Below are 19,716 nucleotides of genomic sequence, written 5' to 3' on the forward strand. Positions count from 1 at the left end.
GGTAGTCCCAGCTACTTGGGAGGCTGAGGCAGAAGAATCACTGGGACTCACCGAGGCGGAGCTTGCAGTGAGCCGAGATCATACCACTGCACTCCAGCCTGGGCAACAGAGCGAGACTCCATCTAAAAAAAAGAAAAAAATTCTGAAAAAGAAATGGAAGGAGTGTGATATGATTTGAATGTTTGCCATCTCCAAATCTCCTGTTGAAATGTGATTCCCAATGCTGGAGGTGGGACCTGGTAGAAAGCATTTGGGTCATGGGGGCAGATCCCTCGTGATTCGTTTGGTGCCCTCCCCATAGTGATGAATTCACATGAGGTCTGGTTGTTGGAAAAGAACCTGGGATATCCCCTCTCTTGCTGCACCTCTCACCATGTGATGCACCAGCTCCCCCTTCACCTCCTGCCATTACTGGAAGCCTCCTAGGCCCTCACCAGAAGCAGATGCCAGCACCATGCTTCTTATACAGGCTGCAGAACAGTGAGTCAAATCAACCTATTTTCTTTATAAAGTATACCCGGTCTCAGGTGTTCTTTTATAGCAACACAAAATGAACTAACTCGGGGTGGCTTTATCTGAGCCCTGGGTCTGGGGCCACCAGCATAAGCTAGAACCATCACATGCCTTCAGGCATGCAATGGAGACACAGCTGCTGCCAGAAACACTGCCCAAGCAAAAAGGTAGGGCTAGTGGGGAAGATTCCCTTGTTTATTCCTGCCTCCTAGCCTCTAACCTCCCACCCCTGCATCCCATTGGCCCAACCCAGACAGGTGATAAAGGAACCTGAGAAACGCAGCCTGCGAGGGTCATTCCCCTCTTCTTTGAGAACAGTAGTAGAGTGACAAAGAATGGAGCAGAGGCAAATAAGCCCAGCACTGGCAAACAACCCCTCACACAAGAAGTATGTGATGCCTAATAGGCTTTGGTTTGTATTATTCAGGGTTCCTTGGGAACCTCCTGGCCTAATCACGTTTCATCTTTCATGTGAAACAAAGCGCTTTCAGTCACCTACCTCCTACTCCCCAAATCCCATTTGTTTCTCCCTAAAAAAAACTGCAAGAAACATTTTATTTGCCTCTCTTCCAGATGTTCTGTGGACTTATTAGTCTCAGAGGCTCCCAGTGCTCCTAATTTCAGTAAGGATTCTATCCCACACTGAACATGGAACACACTTGCTGTATTTATTGTTTCTATGGTAAAAATAAAATCTCTAAGAAGTGAGCACTAGCAAAATAAGGATGAATGCCTGGGTCTTTTTGGTCTCATCACACAAAGGATATATTTTATAGGGGCTGTCTTCGTATGTAATTAGGATTCCCTCAACCAAATTTAATACTAATTTTTCCTCCAGGGGAATTTCTGATGAGATTGTCCAGCAAAGGGGCCATCTCCTAATGGGATTAGCTGATCAAGATTGTCTCCTGATACATGGTACCATTCAGCAGCCATTTTAGAAAAAAATTGCAACTGGGGGAGGGGGAATAAGCACAGCTGATGGAAAAAAAAAAAATGCAAAACCCAAAGCAATTTGCTGGTATGGCTCGAAGAGCTGGGTTGGCACTATTTCTGCCTCAGGTAGCAAGGGGGAGGGCTGGTATATTGAAGCACCTTGGTAAAGGGATCCAATCTTGACACCTACAATTTACCTTTGCTCTGTACTAGAGTCATAGGGAATTCTGACCACAGTGAGACACCTGGGGGCCGGGAGTGAGCATGACAGTGAATGAGACAAATTCACCCCCTCTGGTGGGCAACTTAGAGCTCCTGTTTTCATGGGGGTAGAGCAGTGGGCTCATACACTCAGACTGGACTACATCCTCAAACAGACTGCGTTTCCAAAGAATCCTAACCCTGGCCCAGATTCTGTTCTTGAGGACCTCTCATTGGAGAAAAGTGGTGGGAAAAGAGAGTCTTGAAATGGCCTAGAAATAGCTCAAAACATCTGAAGCCAAAGCAATCCTTTCAATAGAGATTACCGAGGGCCCAGCAGGGTGTATGATCCTGGAAATAAAAAACAGAAAATAAAAAACGACAATAAAACTACAGTACCTAGGAGTTGGTCTCCTTTTTATAATCACCATGCACTGGCAATTCTAAAGAATGTTAATGAAAAAAGTATCCCTAAAACAAAAACAACAAAAAACTTTCATTGGTCTAAGTCTAAACAATTGTGGTTACTCTGTTCGGTTTCAATAATACAAATGTGTAAGGTTCAAATTAGCATGGCTTTCCTATTTATCCTTTAATAAACATCATATTCTACATGAAAGTAAATTCTGAGAATGTATTATCATCATCTCTGAACACACAGGGACTCAACTGTTCGTGTTGGTATCAAAAGTAAGTTCCCAAGCCAGGTACAGTGGCTCATGGCTGTAATCCCATCATTTTGGGAGGCCAAGGTGGGCGGATCAATTGAGGTCAGGAGTTCAAGACCAGCCTGGACACTATGGCGAGACCCAGTCTCTACTAAATATACAAAAATTAGCCAGGCATGGTGGCGCACACCTGTATTCCAGCTATTCCTGAAGCTGAGGCACAAGAATCGCTTGAACCTGGGGGATGGAGGTTGCAGTAAGCCAAGATCGCGCCGCTGCATTCCAGCTGGGTGAAACAGCAAGACTCTGTCCCCTCCCAAAAAAAAGTTCCCAATAGTGTGAGCTTACTGTGGTCACAGTTCCTATTTCCAATCCTCAGAGGACAACATACTTCTGTGTTTACCCAGAAGCTCCAGAATAAAGACAAAGACAACACAGTGGTTCTAAAGACCAAGAAACAGAATTCGAGTTCATTCAATTGTGTCATTCAGCATGACCACTTGGAGTGTTTGTGTTTAAATTTTTTCAAGTGCAAAGACATTTGAAAACCCCTAAAACCCATCCTGAATAAACGAAGACATGGGCAATGTTGTGAATTCTAGAACGTGTGGTGAAACAATATTTTTATGAATCATTGTCAAATTTAGCCTTATATTTAAGACTTTTCCCAAGTATTTGTGTATCTGTTGCTGTGTGTGAAAGAAATGTTTTAAAATTAAAATTAATAACTGTTCTGTGACCAATCATGAGCAAAGATAGTTTGACAAAACTGGCTATACTATCTACTAAACCTGCATATGTGAAGATCCACTTTTTGGAAGTACTTGACAGATTTGCAGAAGCTTTAAAAAGAAAAACTGTATCTATTACTGCAAAAGAATATCCGCATAAAGATTCTCCCCATTTAAAAAAAAACACATTAATATAATCAAGCTTTAGTTCATTACTTTTTTCCATTTTGGTGCAGTAACATTTATCTTTATTTTTTAATAGCATGACCATACATAAAGTTGATAAAAGAAAATTTAGACTGAATATCCTTTTTGTCCATTTCTATCCTTTGTCTCATTTCATAATTGTTCCTGAAAATAATTTTGTTGTATAGAGAAGGGAGGGGTCAAATATAGGAGGTCTCTCCTGCAGGTAAATCTTTATTGAAGAGGAAAATCATCTTGTTTATTCCCCCCTCATGATCAGCCTCCAAACAATGAAAACAAGAGTTGAAATTCTTGATTTTATTTTCCTCAAGAAATTCTCTCCTAAATTTGACTAAAATTAAATTTGAGTCTGACAGGTTTTGTTGTTTGTTTGGTTGTTTGGGGGTTTTTTGTTTTTTTGGTTTTTTGGTTTTTTTGAGATGGAGTCTCACTCTGTCGCCCAGGCTAGCGTGCAGTAGCGCGATCTCAGCTCACTGCAACCTCTTCCTCCCGGGTTCAAGCAATTCTCCTGCCTCAGCCTCCCGAGTAGCTGGGATTACAGGCATCCACTGCCACACCCAGCTGATTTTTTGCATTTTCTTAGTAGAGATGAGGTTTCACCATCTTGGCCAGGCTGGTCTTTAACTCCTGACCTCGTGATCCATCCTCCATAGCCTCCCAAAGTGCTGGGATTACAGGTGTGAGCCACCATGTCCCCATGCCCAGCCAGGGTCTGACAGGTTTTAAGGGTCACTTAGTAGAGCTTACACTGGGATGCCATTGGTGACCACCTCCTCTCTTCTAGGATGGACTTCCCAGACTCCAAGCCAGATTTCTACCTTCCCTTTGCCTAAAGATTTATTCTCTTTCTATATGAGAAATACAGCAGGTCCCATTTCACCAGCTCTCATCCCATGTCCAGTCCAACCCCAGACAAATGGAGTATTTTCACAATCTACACCATCTTATCTGCTTCCTGGCTCAGTCAGACAACAGTTCGTAAGTAAGACTGCTTGTGATTGTAACAAGAAGCCCTTCACTGTCTGAATCCTCCGAGGGCTTTGTTCAAGATGCCAAATTAGAGCCGTAGGCATCACTGAACATAGTCAAAGCCTCCGGGGTGGACCTAAAGTCTGGGATGCCTTGAGCGTGAGAGACTGGGTTGGTAGGACCTTGAGAATAACTCCGTTAGAACTTGGACCTCTTGAGATTCCATGGGAGTCTTTTCATTGCACTGAAACTCCTGGCAGAATAAACCTTTTCTGTTCTATGGGGTCACTCAACTGGCAGACATCTTAATGCCATTTTCTAAAGCTCCTTCAATTTTGGGGAGGACATTTTGTTAATTCACTGACTTTAGCATCCAGGAGACCAGGGGTGGAATCCCAGCTCTGCCACAGTAAGGCAAATTCCTTAACGCTATGAGCCTCAGTGTCTCACCTGTTAAATCATGATGCCCCCATTGACCTCAGAAAGAGATGCAAGGATTATGTGAGTAAATATATTTACTCACCCCAGCACCTGGCACGCTGAAAGTGTTCAATAACTGGCGGATATATGCCACTGCTATTATTTGAACAAAAAATGCCGCCAAAAGAAGATAGATGGACTGCATAGGATAAAGATTACTCATGTGACAAAGGATGTCAAATAAATGTCATTTAACTAAAAGAAAACATGTGGTGGCTATTGGCATGGCAAATATCAAATTACAGCAGTCACCACAGAGAGAAAAATCCACATCACTAGTGTGTCACGTGGGTATTGATGGATGAGAGTCCCATGGGAAGGGTTGTTTTCATCCAGACAGGGCCAGCTGAGAAAAGATGTGAGGAGGAGAAGCAGGAGAAGGAGGAAGAAAGAGGAGCAAAAAGAAGAGGAGAGGGAGAGGGAAGGAGGAAGAAGAAGGAGGGGGAGAAGGAAAAAGAGGAAGGAGGAGGAGGGGCGGGTAGGAAACAGAAGAAAAAAGGGGGAGGGAAGAGAGAGGGAGAGAGAAGAGGGGGAGGAGATGATTTATTATACTAGTCCCAAATTGGATCTCATAAAACTTCCAAAAGGATGAGGAGAGAGAACCAAGTTGGAAAGGAGTCAGCAACAGAATTGTTATAAGGCCTTGGGGGCATCTCTAAGAACTCCACAGTTCTTTCTCCTCTTAAGAGGTACTCCAAAAGAAAGGCAAAGTGTGGCTATATAGATCAGATGTTGTCAAAAACGTTCTAACGGAGTGATGTAAGCTCTTGAACAAAATCTAAGTTTGGAAAATTAAGAGTCAACTGTGCCAAAATATTAACTGAATTATCTGAGGGAAGTAGAACTGAACGATGTTCATTTTCTCCTTTGTACTTTCTTGATCTTTTAAGAATTCAAAATGCGTTACTTTTTGAATCAAAATTTTTGATTTTTGATCTTATGAGGTCAATTATGAGGTGGGAAAAATAGGACAACTTCATAAATTCTGGAATTGAAGTAGAAAAAGAAAATGTTCTGGTTTTGCAATCAGTTCGTTTGAAAATAAATGAGGCACTATAGAACATTGAGAATTTTTAAATGGGGGTAGGGTACAGAGGCAAGCAAAGTACAGGCAAAGGAAATGCTTTATGCTATTGGAAATAGATGCTAAATCCCAATTAAATCTTTAAACTTTATCTTTAATCAAATGTCATTGTAAACACAGGCCCCAAATCTTACAAGAAAAAACCTACAAAATAAGTTTTTGGAGCTGGGAACACAATCTTTCTTCAAATATAGACCCTAGAGTCTTTAGGCCCCCTACCTCAATTCAAGCCAGACCTATGAAAAAGGTAGAGATACAGTTAGGTACTCAATGTATGAGTCACTTTTTGCAAACAGTTATCATTCCATTTCTAGAATGATCTCTGGGATACTATAATATAAAGTCTCTGAACACACTGGATGGCCAAGAAGAGGGAAAAACATGCTTCTACACATAAGCAGACTTTAATATTCCAAATTTGGGCCCACCTGACTAGGGGGTGGGAAAAATTAAGTACTTTTATATAGTAGAAAAACAATAAAAAGAAAAGAAGAGGAGTAATGCCAAGGGGAATATTTAATCTACCAAAAGAAACCAGTGTTTACAAAATGTGTTTCCATGTGTGTGGTAGTCACCAAAAATCCCTGGACTCTACACAAAACTACTGAATCACTATCAAAGAGCAGAGCCCCCAAATCTGCATTTTACCTCATTTTCAGAATGTTTTTGGACACACTCTAGTTTGAAAATCTCTGCTTAGGAAATTATTAAGAGTGAGATATTTCAGTAACTCTTGCAAGATCTACTAAACAGCTCTTCATTTTCTTATGTGAAGTAGTGAAACTACTACCTTTCTGAGACTATTTTGTGATTGGCCTTTTGCTAACCAGACATGGGCCAATATGAATGAGCAAGAAGTGAGTTTCTAAAACCAAGTCAATTCCTTAAAGTCATACACACATCTTAAGAATCTTCAGTACTCCTGGTATACTGCGACTACTTGCCTAGAGCCATATATTCCTCTCTGGGTATCTTCCTAAATTCAAGAACCTTTTATGATGAGGAATTAAAGGTCTCCAGTGAACAGAGAGAAATTAATTAGCACCCACCAAATGAACAACTATTTCATTCCCTGCATGAATTTATATTTTGCTTTTGTCACAGCCCGAAAAACACAGAGAAAATCTCTGTAAGAATTAGTTATGCTCTATGGTTTCTGGTGGAGCTGCAGAGACTCCCCCTTGGGCTGTTATTTGCAGTATTTACATTTTTTTTTTTTTTTTTACTGAATTATCAAGTGAAAATCCAATTGTTCTTAATGGTGCTCACTCTGTATGTTTCCCATTCTCATCTATGAAAAAGGGTTTATTATCCATTTGTAGTAATTAAGACACTGATATTACATAGATCCATAAAAATCCTTCATTAAGCCAGTAAAGAGCTTTTCATCAAAATCATGGTAGCTAAATATTTATTTAAAAATAAAAACCAAATTAAAATGAAGGGCCCCCCATAAAAAACAAAAAATTGCTATGAGACTATTTTGAAAGTTGTTGTGGGTATCCAGAGCAATTTCAAAGCATGTAACTATATTTTCTTACAAAGTAGGAAACAACCCTAACTGGCAATCCATCATGGCTGGCTATAAAGAAATGAAGTAATTAACCATAAGGAAATAATTCAGCAAGATGCTAACAGTTTAATAACATTTAAGTATTTGCATTTAAGCATTATTGTTTTTAAATGGTTTCATAATTGTTTTAGATTTGCAAAAGGTGCTAACACTTGAACAAAATAAAAAGCAACACAAGATTTTGTGATTGATATGGTCAGTTGAATGTGTTATTAGATAGAGGAATAAAGTTTGTATTGTCCTCGTGGAATTTGGAATACAGCCCTCGGCAAAGTGGGTCTGTACAGAGAAAACTCCTCAGCCTTTAGAAGCTTACACACCTCCCCAGCCAGGGGAAAAAGGAGGAAACTCAACAAATCTTTCTCATGCAGAGAAAAACCTCATGTTGCTATCTTCCTTCCTATTACAAGGGAAGTTCATCTAGAAAGCCATAGCTGAGAAAGGAAAACATGTTGATTGGAATACGTAAGAACCCCCTGCTGTGTACCGCTTGGGGATAAAGATTTTATTAGAAAGAGCTTTCTTTATCTTTGAGGCATTAAAAAAAATTACAACCAAGAAGAAAGCTCTATTTGCCCATTATCAAAACCTTCTGTCCACAGTGGAAGCTTTCTGCATTTCCATCACCAACCATGGGGAGAAACTAGGGGCTACTCCCGTTTTCCATCAAACACCAGAACAGTGTTTTTCTCACAGGACTCCAAGGATAGATTCTAAAGTTTCTGTGAGTCTTCCATATTTTATTTAAATATCCTGCCTTAATTTTTATGATAGCTTAAAAAATATCTGAAGGACTAAGTATTGCCATAGGGCCATAGGACCCCATGTCCTTTGCAATTGCATTTATGAACGTATTGGCACCAATGAACATAGCTTCAATTGATATGAGTTAATGAGAAAAATAATAATGGTAGACTTTAGATAAAGTCTAAATTGGTGCAAAGTAAAAGCCAACAAAATCCTGCTGCATGCCCTAGGAACAACCATTTTATACTTTTCTGGTAGCTTTTGTAGAGAGACATACTAAGAGAAGTGAGTTATCCTCCAGCTTACGGAGTTTAGATACAACAAAATGAAAAACAACCAGCACCAAAGCAGTCAGGGCCACACTTGTATTGTGAGCAGTGATTTAATTTCAGCAAAATAACTCCATCCTTAACTTTCAGTTAACATTGTAACTTTGAATTTCAGTGGTTCTTATTTATATGCAGTTTGTAAACATGTGTTGATTTTATGGTTGTGATGTGATAGTAGATGTGAGTGAACATCTAAAGTGGGGCTTCCCAACCTCAGCATCACTGACATTTGGGCTGGATAACTGTCTGTTGTAGGGGACTGTTCTGTGCATTGCAGGATTTAGTAGCATCCCTGCCCTCTACCCACTAGACGCCAGTAGCAAACATCCCCAAACCACCTCCAGTTGTGACCATCAACAGGGTCTCTACATGAATAGACACTTCACAAAAGACAACATACATGTGGCCAACAAGCACATGAAAAAATGTTCAACATCACTAATCATTAAAGAAAAGCAAATCAAAACTGCAATGAGATGCTAGCTCACACCAGTCAGAATGGTTAGTATTAAAAAGTCAAAAAAATAATAGATGCTGGCAAGGTTTTGGGAAAGAAGGAATGTTTATACACTACTGGTAGGAATGTAAGTTAGTTCAGCCACTGTGGAAAGCAGTTTTGTGATTTCTCAAAGAACTCAAAGCAGAATTACCATTCCACCCCAGCAATCCCAGTATTGGTTGTATATCAAAAGGAATATAAATCATTCCACCATAAAGACAATTGCACTCATATGATCATTGCAGCACTGTCCAAAATAGCAAAGATACGGAATCAACTTAGGTGCCTATCAATAGTAGGCTAGATAAAGAAAATGTGGTACATATACACCATGGAACACCATGCAGCCATAAAAAAGAACAAGATTATGCCCTTCGCAGCAACATAGGTGGAGCTGGAAGTCATTATACTAAGTGAACTAACAGGAATAGAAAACAAAATACCACATGTTCTCTCTTATAAGTGGGAGCTAAACAGTGAGCACATATGGACACAAAGAAGGGAACAGCAGACACCAGGGCTTGCTTGAGGGTGAAGGGTGGAAGGAGGGAGAGGACTGAAAAACTACCTATTGTATAATATTCTTATTACCTAAGTGATAAAATGATCTGTGTACCAAACCCATCCAACATGCAGTTTACCTGCCCATGTACCCCTGAACCTAAAATAAAATTTAAAACAAACAAAACAAAACAGTGTCTCTAGACATTACCAAATGTTTCCCGGGGGATAAAATCACCCCCAGTTTAAAACCACTGACCTAAAATATGGGTTGGGGTCCAGGCAGGAAAGAGATACATACTCAGGTTAAGTAATTTAAGGAGAATTTTAACTAGTTATAAAGGTGTAAGGAGGGTGAAAGGAAAGACAATTACCAAAGTCCTAAAGGGGCAAAATAAGGATGAAGCATGTTGGGGGTTGAGGGAGACACAGAGAGGGAAGGAGGAGAAGGGGGGCGCAGAGATGGAGATGGGGCACAGATTCTATAGAGAGGACATCCCGTTAGAAGCTGAGACCTATAGGTAAAGGGTAAAGTGGAAAATTAATGCCCTCACTTCACAGTCTGGGCTCCCCATGAGCTGAACCCAATCAGATGCCAAAAGACAAGGGAGCCCACTGATAAGGTTCAGACAGGTCAGCCTCCCAGGACATAGAGCAGAGTGGAAGGAGGGAACATAGCATAGGTTAGAGGGACAAAGAGAAAATATCCACCACACCTAGTTCTCCAATTCTGAGAATTTAAGAAATGATAAAAATGGTAGGGAGCCGAGGCCCGGAAGTCCGACACTGGTCGGTGGGTGCATGCCCAGCACACACTCCCCGGAGCTGAACCAGGGAGAGTAGAGAACTGTCAAATACTATAGCCATGTGAAGTTGAACATGGCAGAAGAAGAGGACTAATGTCTGATTCCTTCATTAATGTCCAAGAGGATATCAGACCAGGCTTGCAAATGCTAAGGCAAATCTGAGAAGCCGATTGAAAAGAAGAAAAGCAACAGGAAGCTAATTTGAAACTCAGGCAGAAGAGTTTAAAAGAAGAACAAGAAAGACGTGACAATGGGTTGAAGAATGCACTAGGCTGTGAAAACAAAGGGTTTGCCTTGCTCCAAAAGATGGGCTATAAAAGTGGTCAGGCACTTGGTGAGAGTGGGGGTGGTATTGTTGAACCGATTCCTCTCAGTATCAAAACAGGGAAAAGTGGCATTTGGTCATGAGGCATCATTAAAACGGAAAGCAGAGGAAAAATTAGAAAGCTACAGAAAAAAGATTCACATGAATAACCAAGCTGAAGAAAAAGCTGCAGAACAGTTTCGAATGCAACTTAAAAATAGGCAAGATGAAATGAAGCTAGAAGGAGATCTCAGAAGAAGCCAGTGAGTCTGTCAACAATTGGACACCCAGAAAAATATTCAGGTTCCCAGGGAAACACGGTTGGTTGAGGCTTGAAGAAGAGACTGAAGAAGATGAAGGAGAAAAAGAATGGGATGAAGATGAGTATAAGAGTGAAGATTTGAGGGTACTGGAAAAATTACAAATATTGACTAGTTATTTAAGAGAAGAATTTCTGTGTTGTATTTGGTTTGGAACAGCCTACAAAGATAAAGAAGATCCATCTCCAGACTGTCCAGGACCAACTTCTGCAGGTCATGACTAAGATTATTCCCAATAAACTGGAAAATTGAAAAATGTTATTATTTCTTAGGGACAGACAATTCAGTAGTTAGAAATCCCAAATTTTTTATGCCAGTAAAGAAAGAGGGATTTTATATAATGTTTTGTTCTTTTTATTCTTTAGAATATGAGAGTTCACTGACTTGAAAAAAATAATGTAATACCATTTCAGAACACAAGTATCATAGAGATGGACAGTTACAGTTTATTGCTGTATTGTGATAGGTGAGGGGTTTAAGGACACCAACAGGTAACTCTCTTATTCCCCTCTTCACTTTGGAACAAGTTGAGAAATAGGAAATGAGAGTCAGAGGAAGAGAAAAATATCCACTTTATCAGTGAATAAGCTGAAATAGAGAACGCTGAGTTTTTCTCCAATCAGACACTAATATTTCTCCCTGATTGGAAAGAACTGTGAGCCTCTGCCTTGTTGGGGCAGAGCCCATCTTTGCATCCTGAGACCAGTTAACTTTCAAGGTCCACCAAGGGCTGGACCACACATGCTCAGTTCCTTCTTGTATCACCCATAGGATGAGACAGTTCTCTGTTGGGAAGGAATTAATGAGGGTTCAGGGAGCTTTTTCCTACACTTCTCGCTTTGAAGGAGCAAGGAGAATTTCCCTTCCCTCCATCCAAGCATGAAGAGGAGGGGAAACGTATTCCCCTCAATAAGACTGATGTCAGAGGCAATGTTCCACCAGTACTACTAAATTCTAATCCATTTTACAGACAAAATAACCGTGATAATTTCTGGTAAAATCATGAGTTTTCATGACAATGTCTATATCCATTAAATGTGATCTGTTGGAAGTTTTGACTATAGAAATTTAAGAATTGTGAGGAAATTCAAATATCATGTGATCCAAGTACTTACTGAAACCCCTTGATAGCATTCCCAGCGAGTGATAATTCAACCTTTGCTTTTATTCTTCCAGCCACAGAGAGCTCACTGCTTTAAAACCATTCCAGGCAGGGCGCACTGGCTCACACCTACAATCCCAGCACTTTTGGAGGCAGAGGTGGGCGGATCACGAGGTCAAGAGATCAAGACCATCCAGGCCAACATGATGAAACCCCATCTCTACTAAAAATACAAAAATTAGCTGGGCGTGGTGGCTCACGCCTATAGTCCCAGCTACCTGGGAGGCTGAGGCAGGAGAATCGCTTGAACCGGGTAGGCGGAGGTTGCAGTGAGCCAAAATCGTGCCACTGCACTCCTGCCTAGCGACAGAGCAAGATCCATCTCAAAAACAAAAACAAAAACAAAAACAGAACAACAAAAAAAGACCATTCTTACTTGGTAGCTCTAAATTATTTTCATTGTCTTCTCTTAAACTGGAATCTGCTTCCCTGTAATTTTACTGAATACAGCTAAGGACATACCATGTGGCATACTATGACAGAGTTCCATCCAGGGTGAGGCATCAAAATCATGAACCTTTTTAAAAGTTCGTATGCTCAGGTATCTCTCCTCATGATTGATTTTGACTTATCTAGTCTGAGGCAGTTCCTGGATATCTATATCTATATTTATTTTGAAGTCCCAAGATGAATGACAAGCACCTGGGGATAAGAACTAGCGCTGAGATTAAGTATGGTGCACCACTGTTCTTTGGGTAGAGTTGTGATCACCTGTGTGATTTTATAGCTCACCTTTTAGTTGCATTGAGCAAGAGATCAACCTCTTCTTTTATTAGAAACAGCATCCGTAAGAAAATCACAAAAACTAACCTATACTTGCTAGGGCGAGATAATCAGTAGTATAACTTGTATTAATCTCTGACCTAATATGACCTAATTCACTTTTCAAGTTTAACTTGGGGACCTTCACAAAATAGTAATAAAAGGATCCCACCCCAAGAGATTCTGATGCCACTGGTCACTGTGACTTGGACATCACTGCCCTTGATTCTAAAATGCAGCCTAGCTTGAGCCACTGATCTAGTTAACTCTGGGGCCTCAGTTCTTCATCCAGAAAACTAATCATTATTTTTATGAATGTAAATATATATATATAAAATATTTAAGTATATATGGTTGGATGCTATTTTTTTGTTTGTTTGTTAAAAAAAAAATTATAAAATTGGCCAAGCACAGTGGCTCACTCCTATAATCCTGGCACTTGAGGAGGCCAAGGCAGGCAGATCACTTGAAGCCAGCAGTTCAAGACCAGCATGTCCAACATGGTGAAACCCCCTCTCTACTAAAAATACAAAAATTAGCCGGGCATGGTGGCATGCACCTGTAATCCATCTACTCAGAAGGCTGAGGCATGAGAATTGCTTGAACCTGGGAGGCAGAGGTTGCAGTGGGCTGAGATCATGCTGCTGCACTCTAGCCTGGGTGACAGAGCAAGACCCTGTCTCAAAATATATATATAAAATTATATTAGTAGCTATTAATAAAACAGAGGAGTACATTTTACCCTTGCCATTACAGTCAATATTTTGGTGTCATTTCAGCCAACATACCAACATTCAGTCAAGTCCCAAAGTCAAATGGATAATTTCAGGTGGAATCAAGTTAGACAGGAAATGGCCTTTCTCCTCTTACTGACTATGGGGACAACCTACACCTGCTCAGTGGCCTAAACTATTTTAAATATGTTCATGACAATTATGCTAAGAATGCCAGAATAACACTGATGGAACCCATGACTTCATCAGGATTGTGATCTACATTTACAGGCCTAGGACTAGAACTGGACCAGCTTAGAGAGTGGGAGATACCCCTCCGTTCTCGTCCATCAGAGGATAAAAATATAGAATTTCGGTCAGGCGCGGTGGCTCACTCCTGTAATCCTAGCACTTTGGGAGGCCGAGGCGGGCAAATCACGAGGTCAAGAGAACGAGACCATCCTAGTCAACATGGTGAAACCCCGTCTCTCTACTAAAAATTCAAAAATTATCTGGGCGTGGTGGTGTGCGCCTGTAGTCCTAGCTACTCGGGAGGCTGAGGCAGAAGAATCGCTTGAACCAGGGAGGCAGAGGCTGTAGTGAATCAAGATCATGCCACAACACTCCAGCCTGGTGAGAGAGCCAGACTTTGTCTCAAAAAAAAAAAAACAAACAAACAAACAAACAAAAAAAAACAGGCTTTCAACTGGGTGTGGCCATGCAGGCCTATTGTCCTAGCTACTCAGCGGGCTGAGGTGGGGAATCCCTTGAGCCCAGGAGTTTGAGACCAGCCTGGGCAACATAGGGAGAGGCCCCTATTTTAAGGAAAAAAAACAATCAGGTTTTCAATATGAGTAAAAACTTATTTTTTGGCCTTTTATGACTTTATAAATAGGCAATAATGAACACCGAGGGAAGCAAAACATTGAAAAGAATTTTAAAATTTGTTTTAGAACATTCATATGAAATTTGAAACTGCAAAACAATGTAAAATTTAATGCAATGTCATTTACTTTTGTGTATATTGTGCTATGTTTATTTTCAAAGTCCTATCTAGAAATTCTAAAATGTCTTTTCTTAATTAAAAATCAAAAATACTGTAGTTTCTGAAATTCAAAATAAATACCTTAACATATAAAAAAAATTAAATTAAAATGGTAAATCCACCCTAGAAGTCCACAAGTCAGCTTTCATTTAAAAGGAGGTTGTTTATCTGCACATCATTCAAGTTTGTAAAATTACATACCAAGAACCTCCCTAATGTTCATACCAGACCCATTGCCTGCCCTGGCCTCTTATTGCTGGGCTCATTAACTCAACAAATACTTATTTAGATCCCACCATGGTCAGAGAACTGTACTGGTGCAAAGTGGCTGAAGAAAGGGCAGTTCACAGGGAATGTCAGACCTGAGCCTCATGTCTCCATCAGGAAACAACTAATGCATGTGGATAAAATAGGGCTCTCCTCAGCCATCACCAGTGTGAGGACAGTGTCACAATAATATCCTCAATGTCAGTGGTTCATGTCCACACTGCCCCTGCAGGATTCCATCATTGTCTCTGCAGCTGTATCTAGGATTATCAGCAAGAGTCTTAAATACCTTTGCTGGGGTATCCCTTCCTCTATTCTCTTATTTCCAACAGGAGGCTTCTTCCCTATTCCCTGGAAGGGAACAGCAGTAGAGTGACCCCCTTCAGCTCTTCCCTGCTCCTCCCCTTGGAAGGAGGAGTAATGAATATGATTGGTGAGATGAGCCCAGCTGACATTTCTTGGGCCACCTTTGTCCTGGGCAGGGCCACTGCACTAAGCAAGGACAGCAGGAGCCACCTACTCTTGCCAAGTATGGTGGTTGCTTGTGCCACTTGCTCCTTCCAGTAATCAGATGAAGTAGGGCCTGCTGCAGGCCAGCCTAGCCAAGCTTCCAATTTCCCAGTTCCAGTTCGTTAGCCTGCAACTAAATATGCAAAGCAAAGTCACGTGAATCCCAAGGTCTATGTGAGAGAGAGAAGCTCCGTTGCCAACTCACCTAAGCCCATAGGGCTGCTCGACATTATCAGATTTGGAACAAGGAGGCAATATTGGTCACAGCCAACCTTTAGAGGTAGCTGGGAGCTAAGTGGCTCCTCCCCCATAGCTCACTGCTATGTAGCATGTTAGAACAAAAACAAGTCTTAGACCAAATTTTCTGTTTGTGTAATCATTTCTTAGAGCATGTGGGCTCAAAATAATCATGCAACCTGTTCTGTAAACTCAGAGACATCTTGTTTTCTATACTTGGGCTCTCCAATAAGAAAATTTCAAGAGAATTTCATTCATTCGTAATCAACTCCCTTTTAGTTGGATCAAACAACAGGTGCCTCTGAGAACTGGAGGACACAGAGCTAAGTGACCTTCTAACCTTCAGTTTGTGCTGTTATATTTTCCTGGCCGGGGTCTTAAACCTCCTTGACTCAAAGGTGGTGATGCCTGCAGAGTCTTTCTGGCAAGCAAATATTTTTAACCAATCACTCATCTGGTGAAAATTATTACTTCTACACATCCCTTATGCAAATAAAAACCCCTCACTGGAGATTTCAGATCGAGATATTTGAAGCCACCTCTGGAAGGTGGAGTCCTATTTAGGCTCTTTCAAATCCCAGCTAATTACCCAGACAGTGGGAATTTCAGATGAGAATTATGATGGATTAGAGCTGGCTGAACATTTTTTTATGCTCCTCTATTTGGAAATCTAATTCCCCTCCCTCTGAAACTAGGCCAATAGGATATAGATAGATAGAAATAGAAACAGAGATAGAGAAACAGAGAGAGAGAAAGGCAGGGAGGGATTTTAAGGAATTGGCTCATGAAACTGGGGAGGCTGACAAGTCACATCTATGGGGCAGACCGGCAGACTAGAGACTCAGGGGAGAAACGCTGTCATTCATGTTCAAAGGCAGTCAATGGGCAGAATTCCCTCTTCCTCAAGGGAGAACAGTCCTTTTTCTCTTTTAAGGCCTTCAACTAATTGGATGAGGCCCACCCTCACTAGAGAGGGCCATCTGCTTTACTCTGAAAGTCTGATGTAAATGTTAATCTCATCTTTAAAAGATACCTTCACAGAAACATCTAGAATAATGCTTGAACAACTATCTGGGTACTGCAGCCTAGCCAGTTTGATACATAAAGTCCGCCATCACAGTCAGCATTGGTGGCAGGAGATGTGATGTCACGTGACTTCCAGGGCTAAGTGATAAGAAGCCTTGGCATGGGTCTCCTGGAATGCTCTCTTGGAAGTCTGGCTCCCTGAGATCACCATAATATGAGGAAGCCCAAGCTAGTCCCATGGGGAGACCACATGGAGAAAGAGATGCCCAGCTAGTCTCATTGTTCCAGCCATCCCAGCCCAAGCACTGGACACATAAGGAAAGAAATCATCTTGGATATCCAGGCAGATGAGCCTTCAGATGCCTCCAGCCCCTGCTGCCATCAGGCTGCAAGCACATGAAAGACTCTGAGAACTGCCCAGCTGAGACCATTCAACCACAGAACCATGAGAGAGATTCACATATTGCTTTCTAACCTACCAAATGTTAGGGTGGATTTCTATGTAGTAATAGGTAAACAGACTATGTATGAATGCTTGAAATGTTAACCTACACTCCCAGAGTACATATTAAACTTAACTTCACACATATGCACATCATCTACACCAAAGTATTTTAAGAAAATTACAGCCAGTATAACTGTCCTGCCACATGCTCCATTTAATCTGAGCCCATTTGCCTCCTGTGTCTGTTTCCAACAAGTTAAGGACATGGAAGGGTGTGGGGGGAGGTTAAATAGGACCCAAAACCATCAACAGGGGCCCACACATCTTCTCCAACAGCACTAAAGTGTCTGCCAGGCCCTGCCAATAACATAACAAGTGTGCTCATAGTGTGTAGAATAAAACACAGGTGGGTTGTCTGTGGTGTAATGAGGGAAGAATGTCTCTTTATCTCTTTTATGTCCTGCTCTGTCAGAGAGATACCCCAGAGTTTGTAGAGAAAAACTCTTCCTTCCCTACCTGTTGCCCTGTGCTCTAAGGCTACAGAGAAGCCAATCGGAGCTGGGAGAAATCAGGTGTCAGGCACCATGCCATTATCTTATAACTGAGCTTTCTCTGACAAGGCCAGGCTCTCCGTACCTGGTTCTCCCATTTCATCAGGATGAATTGTCCCCCAGGAGGGGCCTCAGCCCTCATGCAAATTGGCTTTCCAGGGCACCCACTCCATCAGCACAGACATGGCCAGACTTTCTGAATTCCTCTTAGACTCAATCTAGAAGCTCTGCTTCCCACAAATGAAATGGTGGCAAATACTGACAATCTAACAGATTAATCAGTGTAACAGAATGACCCTGGAGTCAGAATTTAAATTTATTTTTTAGCAAGAAGCTGACAGCTGCTTCTTTGTAAAGCAAGGTTAGCAACTCAAATGGCTCCAAGCAGGGGAGATAGTCAAAATATTTAACAACTGGAACCACCTGGGCCCAGTGGGCTCAGAGCAGGCCCTGTCAGCCATCGATATCAGCCCTGCTCACACAAACCAGGCAGGTGAGTGGGAGGAATGGACAGGTGGGGGCTGTGGAAGAGGACAGCTCATGTTTCATGTAAAGAGGGAGCTGCTATCCAGCTCCAGGCAATGGAGGACATGGGAATGGAAGCCTAATGTTATCCAAAAAAAAATAGAATTTTTTTTCCCAGAGAGCCTGCCATGAAATTTGTGAAATATCCTGATTTAAATGTTAGCAACTAGTTTGAATATTTACAAAAATATCTTTGCAAGCTGCTATGGTCTGAATGTTTGTGTCATTCTCCCGAAATTCATATGCTGAAATTCTCACCCCCAGAGTGAGGATATTAAGAGGTGTGGCCTTTGGAGAGGTGGATTAGGTCATGAGGGTGGAACCCTCACGCATGGGATTAGTGCCTTATCAAGGAGGCTGGGGGCAGAGTGGGGGCGGGGGTGGGGGGTGGCTCCTTCACTCCTTTCACTGTATGAGGAACCAGAAAGCAGCCATCTGCAGCCTGGAAAAGGGTCCTCCCCAGAATCTGACCATCCTGATCTTGGACTTCTCAGCCTCTAGAACTGTAAAAAAATAAATAACTTTTGTTTAGAAGCCACCCTGTTTATGTATTTTGTTATGGCCAGAATGGAACAAGATACACGCCAAACCACATATATGATCTTCATGCTATCACTGTTACTGCTTTTCCAAAGCAGACCCAGAAAATTGTCATTATTCTATGTCAGGTCACGTAAGTAGCCTGCGCATTATGCAGACATGGTTAATAGGTATTTGCACTTTGAGGGGATGAGCCTACTGGTCCTCTGAGTTAGCAGAGCTGTCCTCCACCTTGCTACATAGACCTCTAGAATGAGAAAAGTCAAATTAACATCAAGCTCTAGGAAACTCCTGGGTAAAAATATTGGTGATCCCAAATTCTAGTCTCCGAAAATTAAAGTTGGAGCAATTCATCAGGATGAATTTGGATGGACTAGGTGAGTTCTGCCACCAAAGTTGCCTGAATAAAGCTTCAAAACCATGGTAGGCATCTGGGTGAGCATTCCATGCTCTACCAAGAGCTGGCCCTTTCATAGTGTTCGTAATTTGGGGAGAAGTCACTGGTCATGTGGTGGGAGCTCCAGCAATAGGAGCATGGCAACCTGGGTGGGGCCTGGGCAAGCAAGGGCACCACTGCACTGTGGCTAAGTAGCATCTATTGAAATATACAGCCTTCACCTTCAACTACAACATCATTGGCCACTAGAAGCAATAGCTGTGTAGGCACAGCCGATTCTCCCCTCTCTCCCAGCCTGGTGCTTAGAGATGGTCTCTCAGACTGACTAACCCCAGAATTCAGGGCTATCTTTATAGGCATGTGACATGTGCAACCACAGAGGGCCCACAGCCTTGGTTTAATGCTCATCTTGAAAGTCTTAATTTTAATTTTATTTATTTATTTATTTATTTATTTATTTGAGATGGAATCTCACTCTATCACCCAGGCTGGAGTGCAGTGGCGCAATCTCAGCTCACAGCAACCTCCGCCTCCCAGGTTCAAGCAATTCTCTTGCCTCAGCCTCCTAAGTAGCTAGGATTACAGGCACCTGCTACCACACCTGGCTAATTTTTGTATTTTTAGTGGAGACAGGGTTTCACCATGTTGGACCAGGCTGGTCTCAAACT

At 41.7% G+C, this 19,716-nt stretch overlaps 1 pseudogene; it reads left to right on the plus strand.

Moving 5' to 3' along the window:
- The first annotated feature begins 10,239 nt into the window (after positions 1-10,239).
- Positions 10,240-11,092, plus strand: LOC112619319 (annotated as a pseudogene).
- The last annotated feature ends 8,624 nt before the right edge of the window (positions 11,093-19,716 follow it).

This window comes from Theropithecus gelada, chromosome 2 (assembly GCF_003255815.1).
Source record: "Theropithecus gelada isolate Dixy chromosome 2, Tgel_1.0, whole genome shotgun sequence".
Lineage (NCBI taxonomy): Eukaryota > Metazoa > Chordata > Mammalia > Primates > Cercopithecidae > Theropithecus > Theropithecus gelada.